The 13,110-nt window shown below is 38.1% G+C and overlaps 1 protein-coding gene across 6 annotated transcripts in view; it reads right to left on the minus strand.

Moving 5' to 3' along the window:
• DMD (dystrophin) overlaps window positions 1-13,110 on the minus strand; it is a 1,925,924-nt gene that overhangs the window by 617,157 nt on the left and 1,295,657 nt on the right. The window lies entirely within an intron of this gene.

Consider the following 13,110-nt stretch of genomic DNA (forward strand, 5'->3'; position numbering starts at 1 on the left):
TTTTACATTGGCCATAGATATTTTTTAAACACCGTTAATATCTTACAAACAACTACTGTTATTTTCTCATTTTGCCACATGGCAAAACTGAGATATTGCCAAATGGACACTCCAAGATTACCCAGAAAATAAATGGTAAAAGCAAGAATTCAAATTAAGTCTACTGATCACACAGTATTCATAGTGCCTTGCACCATATTCTTTTGCTGGAGAATTATTATATTTGAGGCTTAATATAATACTGTTCTTTGAATTTGTACACATCGCTTACATGTTCTCTCATAGTTATATTTTTTTAAAGGGTGGATGGACTTTTAAGGCCTTTCTTTAGTACGTTTGGATGCATCTTCCTTTGGAGGGTATGGATATGACCCTTGGTGCCCCATGGGTTATGGGTTGTGGTAATTATGGATGAACTATTGTCTTGAACAGTTGTAGAATGAATTGTTACAGGAGAAGTAGGCCATCTTTTTTGGATGGTAAATGACAGTATTCAAATGAAGACTCCACCTTTTTCTAAAGACATCCTGAGAGAAGAGTAAGGTTCGGAGGGGATGGAGAGTGAAGAAAGAACTCAGGAACATACACAGCCTCTTACTCTCTAGGAGGCCTTGGGGTAGAGGTACAGAAGAGTTATATATGCTCTCATCCATATAGCAACAGAAGAGAGTTCTGGGGCTCCAAATATCCTGGCCCCAGCCTTAGAGAAGCAATGGTTTAACTTCACAGGCTGAAATATGGCAGCTGTGGAGAGGAAAACTATGTGGCTTAAGGCTGGGAATCCCTCAATTCCAACCTCTTAGATAGAGGGCAGGGTGGATTTCCTGGGCAGTGTCAACCCTAAGGCTACTTCTTTAAACCCCCTACCCCACATAAATCAAACTATCCCTTATGACAGAAAATAATAATAAAAAACACCTAAAACAGTGATCACAGATAACAATACCTAAAGCAGTCTGTTTTAGTGGTCCTCTTACTGCCTGCTGTTGGGGGTGGGGTATGTTTCGTCATTGATTCTCCAGGAAATCAACTCACTTTCAATTACCAGAGTTCTACTTCCTTTCAGTTACCTTTTCATTTATATTGTCAGAGTCATTGGTTCTGTTTATGTTACTCTATTAGTTTATACTAATTTTTCCATGTTTCTCTGAATTCTTCATATTCACTGCTTCTTACTATACAATAACATTCCACAGCATTAAATAATTTTTAGTACATTGATATGGCTCTGAACTTCGTAAAGAATTCTATAGTTTAGTTTTTTGAACTAATTCAATGGCTTATTCTTATATTAACATATAATGGCTGGATCTTAATAAACAGTCATTGAAAAGAAAGTAATTTCGATTTATCTTTTCCAAATTTGGTCTGAATCAGTAACCATTTACTATATTAGTAAGTCTCAAAAAGGCTTGATTTCATTTTTTTTACAGAAGCATGATAAGCTATTTGCAAACCTGCCAGCGTAGGTTTTGCAAATTATACACTTCATTTCACAACAATAGACATAGCTTCATTTAAACAAGGTCAACACCATTTTGGGAAGAAACAGACTGGTTCAATCATGCATGGGTGAAGGTTTCTTAATGGAAAAAACTGTTATAGCCTGAGATGACATTTCATCCAAATCCCCTGCTTAAATCAGTCTGTTCAATCACAGCAAGGGAAGGTTTCTGACCAAAAGAAATCTTGGGTATATGAGGGAGAGAGTCAAAACGGTCTGTTGAATGCGCCTTCTCCATTTATTGCATCTCTTCTTACTAGCCAGTAGGCCATATAAGGTCAACATAACTGACATCTGAACTCTGTCAAGAGATTATATCTGAGTCAAATTACTGAAGATCATGTACAGTTGGGCCCAAAATTTTTAAATGAGAAGGTCTTTTAAATACTGATATTTGCAAAATGAATTTTGGAAGGATCTATTCAATTTAATATGTTGGAAAATTTCCCATATGTAAATCCATGGAACCAACACTTAGGAGCTTAGAAAACATGCCTCTATGAAACCTGTGAGTAAGAAACCCACTATATCCTCTTAACCATATGTACATGGTATTTCCATTTACATAATATTGATGTGCGAAATTGACAACGAAAAAAGAGGTCTTTGGAGCTAAAGTAAACATAATGTACTTGCTCATGGGTGCCTTACACTGGCATAGTTTCAGTTTTCAAAATATTCCCTTCTGTTCTTCCTATAAATAAATCTCCAACAGATCTGGTCATTTCATTCCTGGGCTATAACAAGTTTCTATCTTCACCTTATTTTCTAATGATCAAAAGTACAACTAAGAAAAATGTCTTTCCCTTGCCTACAGTCTTAAGTCTATCCCTCCTTGCTTTAAAATTCACCATTGACTCTTGGATTAACCATTATCTCCTTAATCTCCTAGCTATCCAATACATGGTTTGAGGGCTAAATCTTGCCGAAACGATCCAATTCTGAGGCCTGTCTTAGATTTTTAGAAAAAGTGGTTTTTAATTAATTGGTTAGTTACAGAAAATTGTAGGACAGTGTGACACCTGTAGGACAGGTGACCTGCTTACTTCCATCACTGCATATCTGAGTGATTTCAATGTCATGTTTAGCTTAGATTAATTAGTAACAAAAAAAACCACAAACATAACCCGCCACTGAAAAACAAAAATAACATGCATACTCTTGCGTTAATGTTCAGTACCAAGGAAAGGCTCTCTGGAGGCAGATAGCATCTTCCTTCATATGTCCTTTATAGCTAATTTGGGTATTTTTAATAGCCAAAATGACTTATTCGTTCAAAGTCATTCTTTAAACAATATTGCTATTACTGAATACAGTGTTCTCTGGGTTCTGCTCATTTTGCTCTTCGTTATTTCATGCAAGTTTTTCCATGTTTTTCTAAGATCATTGAGTTCGTCATTTCTCACAGCACAGCCCTATTCCATCACAATCATATACCACTTGTTCAACCATTCCCCAACTGATGGGGTATCCCTATATATTCTAAAATGTTTATAGCAACTACATGAAGAGGAGATGGATTACAGCCTAGTTCCATGGAAAGGAGCAAAACAAGCAGGTGTTCACACATCTAGACCCACAGAAGTCCTCCACCCTGGGACCATCCAAGAGTGTTTTCCACCTTCAGAGAGGAGCTGAGCCCGTGCACTTATTACTACTAACATGAGCTTACGAGATATTTACTCGAGAATGTGGCTGATACTATTTTTACTTTAATATTTATTTGTATTCTGATTAAATGTTTACTATTTAAACACTTGTTAACTCTATCAAACTCTATTTAGACCAATTGCTTAACCCTTTCAACTTTAGTTTTCTCATCTCTAAAATGGAGATAATTATAGTTCCCACTTCACAGGTTTGCCGTGAGACTAAAATGAGTTAATGTGTACAAACGACTTTGCAAACTTTCAAATATTGTATAATTGTGAATTGTTCCTATTGCTGGGTACTATTAATGTGGTGAGCATCTGAAAACTTAGGGCTGGGTTAACTTTAGAAGTTCCCAGCTTCTGGTGGGGTCAAATAATTGATCTGAGAATAGATCAACTACCATTAATTGTTTCCATGACTCAAATCCAAATAGGTCCATGAGATCAGTCTGACCTCTGGGTTAAACCCAAATAATTAAACATGATTCTTGCCCTCATGAAATCTGCAAATCTACTAGAGGGTGAGGAAAATGCAAATGAAAGTATCATGAGTTTGATAAGTTTGCATCTTAGCAAATAGGCTTTAAATGTGAGCTAATAAAAAATTAATACAACATTATATATAAAAACCTAAGACTATTTCAGAAAATAAGTGCTGTGTAAGGAATAAAAATGAAGCCATAATAAACCAGGAAGTTCTGACCAGGGTTCACAGATTCTGTTTTTCAAAAAATGAAATAGTGGAATTCATTAACACAACTGGCACACTTAGTAGAAACTACAGAGACCTATTCAAAAAGCAAAGAAGTAAAGAAACATTGTACTTACGAAGTTCTGACAAGGCAGAAGAAAATGTGGAAAAGGAGAGATGTCAAAAATAAAGCAAGAATCAAAGCTAACATTCATATGGCATTTACTACTTGCCACGTACCGTGCCCAGTGCTTTACAGTTATTATCTCGTTTGATCCTTACAACAATCTCGGTAGGTAGGCGTTGTCATTATCCCCACTTTAAAGATGAATAAAGCAAGGCAAAATAGCAGGTAAGAGACGTGCCTGCAGTCTCATCTCTAGTAATTTTTGAACTCAGCTTTTTTCGATTCCAGGCCAAGCGCTCTAGGCACTGAGCCACCCACTTTCATGCCCATAAAGTATTCTGGCTGTGACCACTGACAGAGGTAGAAACTCAGTTAATTTGGCAACAATTCCAAACAGCAAAACATATCGACACTTGCCGTATCAGCAAGAGAGTTCTATCCCAACTACATGTATTTTTGTAGTATGTAGCTGCTTAGGTCCACACTGTTAGACTGAGTTTGTAGCTGATTCAACTGACTTCTAAAAGCAAAATAATAATAAAACATAGGCAATCTGTGCAGTGCTATAACTGAAGAGCTAACCAGATTTACAGATTTCTTCTCATAGAAGTCCATCAAGGAAATGTCTCAACCCATTTGTGTAGTAAATAGATGTCAGATAATAAAAGAAAATAAGTAACTGGTCCTAGGGCTGAGGGGGACAGCATGGGAATCAGCATGCATTCAGACTTATGCATATTCAGAAATATCAGATTTGGATCCCAGTGATCATGTGATCATCCTACAATGTTGCAGAGGGTCTTCACATTTTTATTCCTGGGCAAAAATGAAATTAATGAGCTGATTGCATTATCTCTCTCCTGAAGCTTCCCCCTCCTCTTTTTAACTACCTACACTTGAGTTCTGTATTCATTCTTGAAATACAACAACTATAAAAGATTTGGTAGGGAGAAAAGGATATTTAAAATATATCTGATAATAGTTTTGCATGTATATAGCTAAAGAACAAAGTTCACTTCAGTTGTAATTTCATCATATGTTCTTTCATAATTTCAGGTATGAAAATTTAGAATACTGTTAACATATTTCCGTGGAAAGTGAAAAAAAAGAAAGTAGGAAGGCAAGAATTTTGAGTTTTAATCTTAAATCAATCCTCATTAATTAGGTGAGTAACCTTGGGTAAATTCTTTAACCACTTTAGCTAGCCTCATTCTCTAAAATGATAATGGCTTTACTTGCGTTATCTCACATTGTCAATTATGAAGTTCTTTGAAACTAATTGAATTATTTTTGTTTGGTTTGGTCTTCTTTTATGCACAGAGGAGTATAAGATGTGAGATTCTTTTGGGATCACTGCTAAGCCTGTTTTTTATCATATAAAAATAATGTAAAGAGGGGAGTATACTGTGAAATCAGAGCTTCCAGATGACACTAACTATTCTGGGTAGTGAAATGCCAGACTAAAAGGGAAAATTTACAGGGAGATGTTGGGAGATCGGATGAGTTGGCACAAAGTGGCAGATGTATATTACTATGAAAATTCCAAGACAAGGCGCTTAGAGAAAAACAAGAGGCATTAAATGGGGCCTTGTATGTGCCAGGCACTACTCCAGGCACTGAGGGTATATATGCAGTAGTGAAAGTCTTTCCCCTCAACAATATATAACAATCTAGTGATAGGCAGCATCATGTACATATATCAATATATTCAAAATAGATATAACTGTATCCTTTGCACTGTCAGTGTCAGGGTTTGGAGATTTGTTTGTTTGAGGGTAAAATGAATGGCAGTAGTGCTCACTCCCTCTTATGGAACTGGGGTGCTACCAGCCTGGTTCATACATTCCTTTCTTTCTTCTATTGGGCATAATCTACTTTTTAGTCACCACCCTAGACTCCATCATTTTGGAGAGATTTCTCTGCATGGCAAGGAGAGGAGGTAAGAAGCAAATGCAGAAGGTGGCATCATTTTCCAGTCCAGCCTCCCTCTCCAAACGGCGATGACAATTGACTCACTTTGGTCTAAGGGCATAGCTTCACCCATTTTGGGACATTTGTCAAAATTAATAGTAATTAATAAATTAAATTATAATAATTAATAAATCAATATCATTCTCTTCAATACTGCTTCTGATCCCCTAGTCAATATCTAGATTTACTGATGACTCACTTTCATCTATAAGCACAGTCACTGTTCTCTTTGGCAACTCCTTATTCACAAATAATGAAACACACAAAGCAAATTGCTCGATCATCTTTTATCTACAGTAAGCAGCCATCAATGTACTAATTAAATCAAGAATTAGGAACAGATTTAAAGAACAGAAACATTTTGGATTAGATGACTGCTCTTTCATATAGAAAGTGTGTGGGAAGGTTGGGGAAGAGGGAATAGGAAGAAACCTTTCATCTGCACGAATTCTCAGTCCAGGGAAGGTTTACCACTTACTCAGGCACATAGCTAGCTCCGGCCTCATCGGGCCTATTTGCCATCAGTGAATGGAGGCGACAGCGGTCCAAATGTATCCTGTTCATTCTCAACACCCACCATGGTGGTCTTTACTTTGTCTCTACCATGTTCATCTGCTTTCCTCACTGCTCTTTGCCTGACTCATAAAATCTCCTGCTCAGCCTTTCTTTTCCCAGCACTCTGTATCCCACTGCTGTGGGAACTAGCGACAGGCATATCTGGAACCACCTGGCCACAAGCTCCTTTTGCAAAATAAAATGAAGAAAACAAACAAAAACCCCCAGACCCCAAAACAAACCTTGTCCAGATTTCAGCTTCCTGTTTCTTTATTGCTCCTGGAACTACTCACTATCTGTCTTAACAGCTTTTCCTTGAAGTGAGAGAAAACAATCCTACCTCCTTGAGATTCATCTCCTCTTTAGTCCATGGATCGTACATAACGAGCCAAAGAATTTCATTCCAGAGAGCAGAACTTGTGTGAAAGAGAGTAATGTATAACTAGTGACAATTTCCCAAAATGTTAAGTGTTTTATGATTAAGAAAACTATAAGTAATTCTGAGAAGTTACCGCAGAATTACTGCGAAATAAATTCTTGATTGATCAATAAAGGAGATACTCGCTTTTAGGCTCAGATTGGGAAAGATCACAGATTCGACGTTGTGCCCAAAGCGGTGCAGCACAAAAGGGCTGGAAGCAAAATTCAGGCCTACTAAATTTCCAGATCAGACCAAAAATGTGTCACTGAGACTAGGTTATCTCTTTAAAAAGCAGAGTAACCTTCCTCAACGGGGTATCTAGGTGGTACGATGGATAGAGAGCACCAGACCCACAGTAAGGAAGATCTGAGTTCAAATCCAATCACTTACTAGCTGTGTGACTTTGATCGAGTCACTTAACCCCTATCTCCCTCAGTGTCTCAGCTGTGTAATAGGGACGTACTGGAGAAGGAATCAGCAAACCATTCCAATATCTTTGCCAAGAAAACCCCACAGACGAATTCACGCCCACATGAAGAGCTGGTCATGACCGAACAACAACAAACCTTCCCCAAAGGGAAACGAGACAGTCATCTTAAAAGAACATTCTACTGTCTGAACCCCCAACTCTCCCACCTTACTCATAGCCTCTGACATTTAGAAATACTAGAGTGCAGCTGCGAGGCGGCCTGGCGTAGATCGGTCTCTCAGGACTGACCTCAAAAATAGGAATACTTGGGGTGAAGTTCTACCTCTGATATCTACTAACTGTGAGACCCTAGTCTAGTCCCTTAATATCTCAACACCTCGGGGTATTCTCCAAGACCGCATTTTCTAGAGAAGGTACTACCCTGTATTGGTAGAGTGAGTCTCCTCAACCGGGGGTTCCCTATCACAGGTCCAGTTAAGTTAACAAGCATTCATGAAATACCTACTGTGTGTCAGGCACCATGGAAAGTGCTCTCTCTTTCCCTAGAATGTCTAAACAGTGAGAGATAAGTTGAAAAGAAAAGTGAGGTTTCAATTTTACAATCTAATTTTACTCATAGTCCATGAAACAGTTAAATTTCAGATAGTAATAAAAAATATGGAGCACAGATTCTCTTTGAGTGAATGTAAGCACCCCATAATCATCACTTCATCTCCTTCACCCCCAGAACTGTAATGAGGAATCTTAACATCTGGTGCAAGGACCATAAACCATTTTCTGTCCAAAGTAAGCAAGATGGAAGGCATCCTTAAAATGGTGGTTCTGGGGAGTAGACAGAGACCCTCCCATAACATGAAGCCACTGCTGGACAGGCTGCCTACCTTCTTACTCCCAGTGGAATCAGACCATTGAGTTAACTTCCTATTTAAATCATTATTCTTGATGACCAAGTGCTAAGGTCATTTAAGTTTCAAGAAGCCTAATTATTCAAGACTGGAGACAGTGCTGGAGTGACTCTCCCAGCAACTGGAGAAGTACTTTTGCTCCCTTCTCATTTCCCCCACCACCAACAAAAACAAACAAGACAAAATAAAACTTTTAAAGTATCATTTGAGAGTTGGAAGGGACTTTAGAAATATCTAGGCAGTTGAACTTTGTTGAAGCTACAAAAGAAGGGGAATTACTTGCCCAAAGGGCATACGAGAAAACTCATGAATTCTTAGTAAAATTGAAGCTGAACTAAGGTGGAGTCAAATGGAACCAAAATCTCATAGGATCATACTGCCCAACCCCCTGGATGGAAACCTAGCAAAGTTAATGAGAGAGGAGAGTCTAGAACCTAGTTCTCCTGACTCCTAGGCCATTGCTTTTAACTTTGCTGATGTTGTTCAGTCACATTCAACTTTTCATGACCCCATTTAGGGTTTTCTTGGCAAAGATAGTAGGGTGGTTTGCCATTTCCTTCTCCAACTCATTTTCAGATGAGGAAACTGAGGCAAACAGAGTTAAGTGACTTGCCCAGAGTCACATGGCTAGTAAGTATCTGATGCTGGATTTGAACTCTGGTATTCCTTGCTTTGGGCCCAGCACCCTATTTGCTGTGCCATCTAGATACTCTTGCTTTTAACTAAGCCATTAGAATTTGACTTTCCTCTGTGGGGATAGAGAACTGGCTCTTCCATTGCAGCGATTCCTGATATTATGTATGACTCAGGACAAATGGCTAAGTAGGAAGAGTGCCCCATAAGTATGTCAAGTCATACTCTCACTCTGAAATCAGCCTCACTCTCATCCCTTACACTCCCTGGGAAAGTTTAAGCAGCTTGGGAGAGAAAAGCTTTAATTAAGGGAACTAGAGATTCAGGAATGCCCTTCCTCTCTTACCTTACCTAACTCTAGGAAAGTCTCAATACCTTCTGAGGAAAAAAGTGACCTAACTTGCATAGGGGAAAGGGTTGGGATCTTACTCCTAACACACTTTTTAACTCCCCTCACAGGTTGGACCTCTTGCCTACCTCCTGTGCTCTGGGCTTCACAAAAGTATAAGAAGGCAGGAGGGAAACACTATGAGGGAAAGTAAAAGTCCGTAGAATGGAGGGGCAAACGTATCCCTAGGAACACACAGTTCACCAGAAGATATAGAGGTGGTGAATATTTTCCTTAGCCTTGATCACTCACCTGAAATAGCACCCTATCCAAAGTACAGTAATAGGCTTTAACTAAGGGACCCTCTAATCCTGATTCTGGTCCCTGGACTGTCCCTCTCTCCCCTCCCCCAGGCCTTGCCCTTGGACACTTGATTGCCCTGAGTAAAGCCTCCTGCTGCCTAGCCCTAGTCATGGTTTTGGTCAGCATGAAGCAGATAAATTATCCCCTTCACATAATGGATGGTCTCTATGGAAACGTGATTTTCTTAGAACTAGATGGTTTAATGGAATGAGCATAGGACTGTGCTGAAAGATCTCAGTTTGAAGACTTATGATGAAAAATGCTATCTGCCTTCAGAGAAAGAATAGATGTCTGACTGTGGACTGAAATGTAATATTCCTCCTTTACTTCTTTCTCCTTCCTTCCTCCCTCCCTTTCTTTCTTTCTTTCTCTCATATGGAAATGTTCTACATGATTACACATGTATAACCTATGTCTGATTGCTTACCGTCTTGGGTAGGTGGGAAGGGAGGGAGAGACAAAATTTGGACCTCAAAACTTAAAACAAAACAAAGCAAAAACAAATGTTAAAATAAGAAAGAAAGATCTTAGCTTGAATCCTGGCTCTCACATTAACTAATGGTGTAACTCTTAGGCAAGGCAATTAATTTATCTGAGCTCTATTTTCTTCTTCTGTAAAATGAGGCTAATAATACTCAGATTAACCACTTCACAAAGTTGTTTTGAGGAAATCACTTTATGAACAGTAAAGTACTATACAAATATGAGCTATAATAAACCAGAGTAGGCTCTCCTTTCTAGATATTATATGATCATTTTGTGTAACATAACAACTTTATGAGATGAAAGTTAGAGGCAAGTGAAAGAAAGCTATGTTTATCAAAAACCATCACTGGGCCTAGAAAATATTTAAATATGATACAAACACAACATGTCAGCATGTCTTTTTAGATAATCCATCTGTCCCCTCTGTTCCAGCCTTCAATTAATTAAGCACCATATGTAACAAAAAAGGAACTAACAACAAAAAGGGTTCAGGGCTAGTTCATTAAAACAACATAAAGGATTCTTTTACAATTCTAGCATCACAAATTTATTACTATGTCAACCATAAACAACACACAAAATAAAACCCATTCATCATGGAAGAATTGTTCATGGAAATGGGCACACTCATTGGAATATAAATATTTTAAATAGCCACAAATGAAGAAGACAATTTCCCCCCACAGCTTAGCAGAGCAGATGGCACCTCAATACTTGCATTCAAATATACTATTATTATTAATATTAGTAGTTGTTGTAGCACCAATAATAGTAATATCAGGATTGCTGCTGTTTTAGTGAGTGAAGAAGATGCTAACTTGGATATAAGTTCCCTCATTCATACTCACATTCCACAATAAAAACAATAACGACTCACATCTATATGGTGTTTAAAACTTAGAAAATATCTTTGTCCAGAATCCAGAGTTTTAAAAAAATCCAGCTACTAAGCCTTAAATCAGCTGAAGCTAAGTAGGCACTTAAATAGCAAAGCAAAACGCATCTGAGCTCCCGGAGAATAGCACTGTTTCATTCTTTGGGTTTGTATCTGTAGAACCATACAAAGTGCCTGGAACATAGTAGGTATTTAAGGCTTGTTCACTGATTGTTGAAGGAAAGTATTCCCAAGAATATACTACCGATAACTACTAGTGATATGTATATCCACACACGTAAATACATTATCTTCTGTAAGATGTTATGAAAATGGCTTCTCTGAAAAACAGAATTTCATACCTACGTGACTATCCTAAATTGATTCTCAGGAAAAGCTATAATTAGTATTTTTATTTTATTTGATCACCGGATCATAAATTTAAAGCTAGGAAGGATCATAGAGGTCAGCTACTCTAACCCTCTATTTTCCATATAAGGAGAAATGGAGACCCAGAAAAGAGAGGTGACATTCCAGTTCATGCAGAAAGTAAGGAGCAGGCAGAGCCAGGATTTGAACCCAGGTTCCAAATCCAACGCTTTTTGTATGGCACCTCTCTGCACTTCCTCTCTTTCCCATCCTAGCCCACTATACACTTTGATCCTGTGTGATTCTTGCCCATTTTTTTCACAAAGAATTTATTCAATGTGCTGGAGACCTCCCTCTCATTCTTTATATGTTTGAGGGGACACCAAGGTATCACTCAGGTGTATCCACCTATTTTCTCTCTGTCTCACTTCATGGGCAGCCCACTCTCCTTTTACAGTCATATAGATGTTAAAGAGGAAAAGATAAAAAAATACACTGGCTTTGCAAAGTGAACTGAGAATAACCGTTGTTGGGCCCTCTGATAGGCAGAGAACACTGCTGACTGGGCAATTAAAAGGACATAAGGTAAGACATACTTGGAAGAAATAAAGGTCATAAGTGATAGAAGGAACAGGAATCTGAGAAAATTAAGACTTTTTCTTATTTTTGTAAGCATTATTTTTAGGTACATTACTATATGTCCTCACTACTAGGTGGATTTCTTTGTGGAGTAGAAAGAAACCCAGACCTGTAGTCAAGAACCCCACTTTCCACTTTCAGTTCTATCACTTACTAATCATGAGAAGATAATGGGACAGTTCCTTTAGCTCACCTCAGCTTCAGTACCCTCATTTATGTCATGGAGATAAGACTTAGGCTTTTTATCTCAGAGGGTTTTCCTAAAAATAGAAATTTACCAACTGCAAACGACAATTATTACAATGACACTGGAGAAAGTATGCCGCAATGAAAAAAAATATTAGTTCAAGCCATTTAAACTCTCCCAAACTCAATTTCCTCATATGCAAAAGGGGAAGATTATTGTATTTGCATTGTCTACCACATATGGCTGCTGCAAACATCAAATACAAATACTATCTGTAGTCTCTTTTGTCAACATTAAATAGTATGTTAGTGTTCGCTCTGCACTTGTTCATTGATTCTTTGATTCAGTAAACATTTATCAAGGGCCTACAGGACAAGGTACTTGCAAATTGACAGGGACATAAACACCACACAAACCATGCTCTAAAGAAGCTTACACTCTAACAGGAGAAAAAGCCATGTATATAAATAATCATGATATGACTGAGAGTGAGTTAAGCATGAAGGGCAGGCCTATGAAAAACGCTAGGAGAAATCTAAGGAGGGAGATATCACTGTTTGAAATTACCATTTTTTTTCTGGGGTTAGGAGTGTAAAAATTAAAAGACACCAGTAAACATAAGAGAGTATTGAGTATGCAATTTCCCAGAAGCTAAGGCAAGAGAGGGTTCCAAAGAGGTCAGATGAGCCTGTGTCAAATCCTAAAGAAAGGTAAAGGAAGATATGCATAGAAAACAAACAAAAAAAATTGGACCAGGACAACAGAAGATCATTAATGACTTGGAAGAACTGTAACAGAATGGAAGTGGAAGGACGATGGAACTTAGTCTGTAAGTGGTTGAGAGGAGAGGGGATAATGAGGAAATACAAGCATAAGATACTCTTTCCAGAAATTTGGCAGGAAAGGGAAAAAAGGGAGCTGGAATAATAGCTACAGGAAGTGATGGGGTCACAGAAGGGCTTTTTTTTTTGGCTA

Source organism: Trichosurus vulpecula, chromosome 2, assembly GCF_011100635.1.
Source record: "Trichosurus vulpecula isolate mTriVul1 chromosome 2, mTriVul1.pri, whole genome shotgun sequence".
NCBI lineage: Eukaryota > Metazoa > Chordata > Mammalia > Diprotodontia > Phalangeridae > Trichosurus > Trichosurus vulpecula.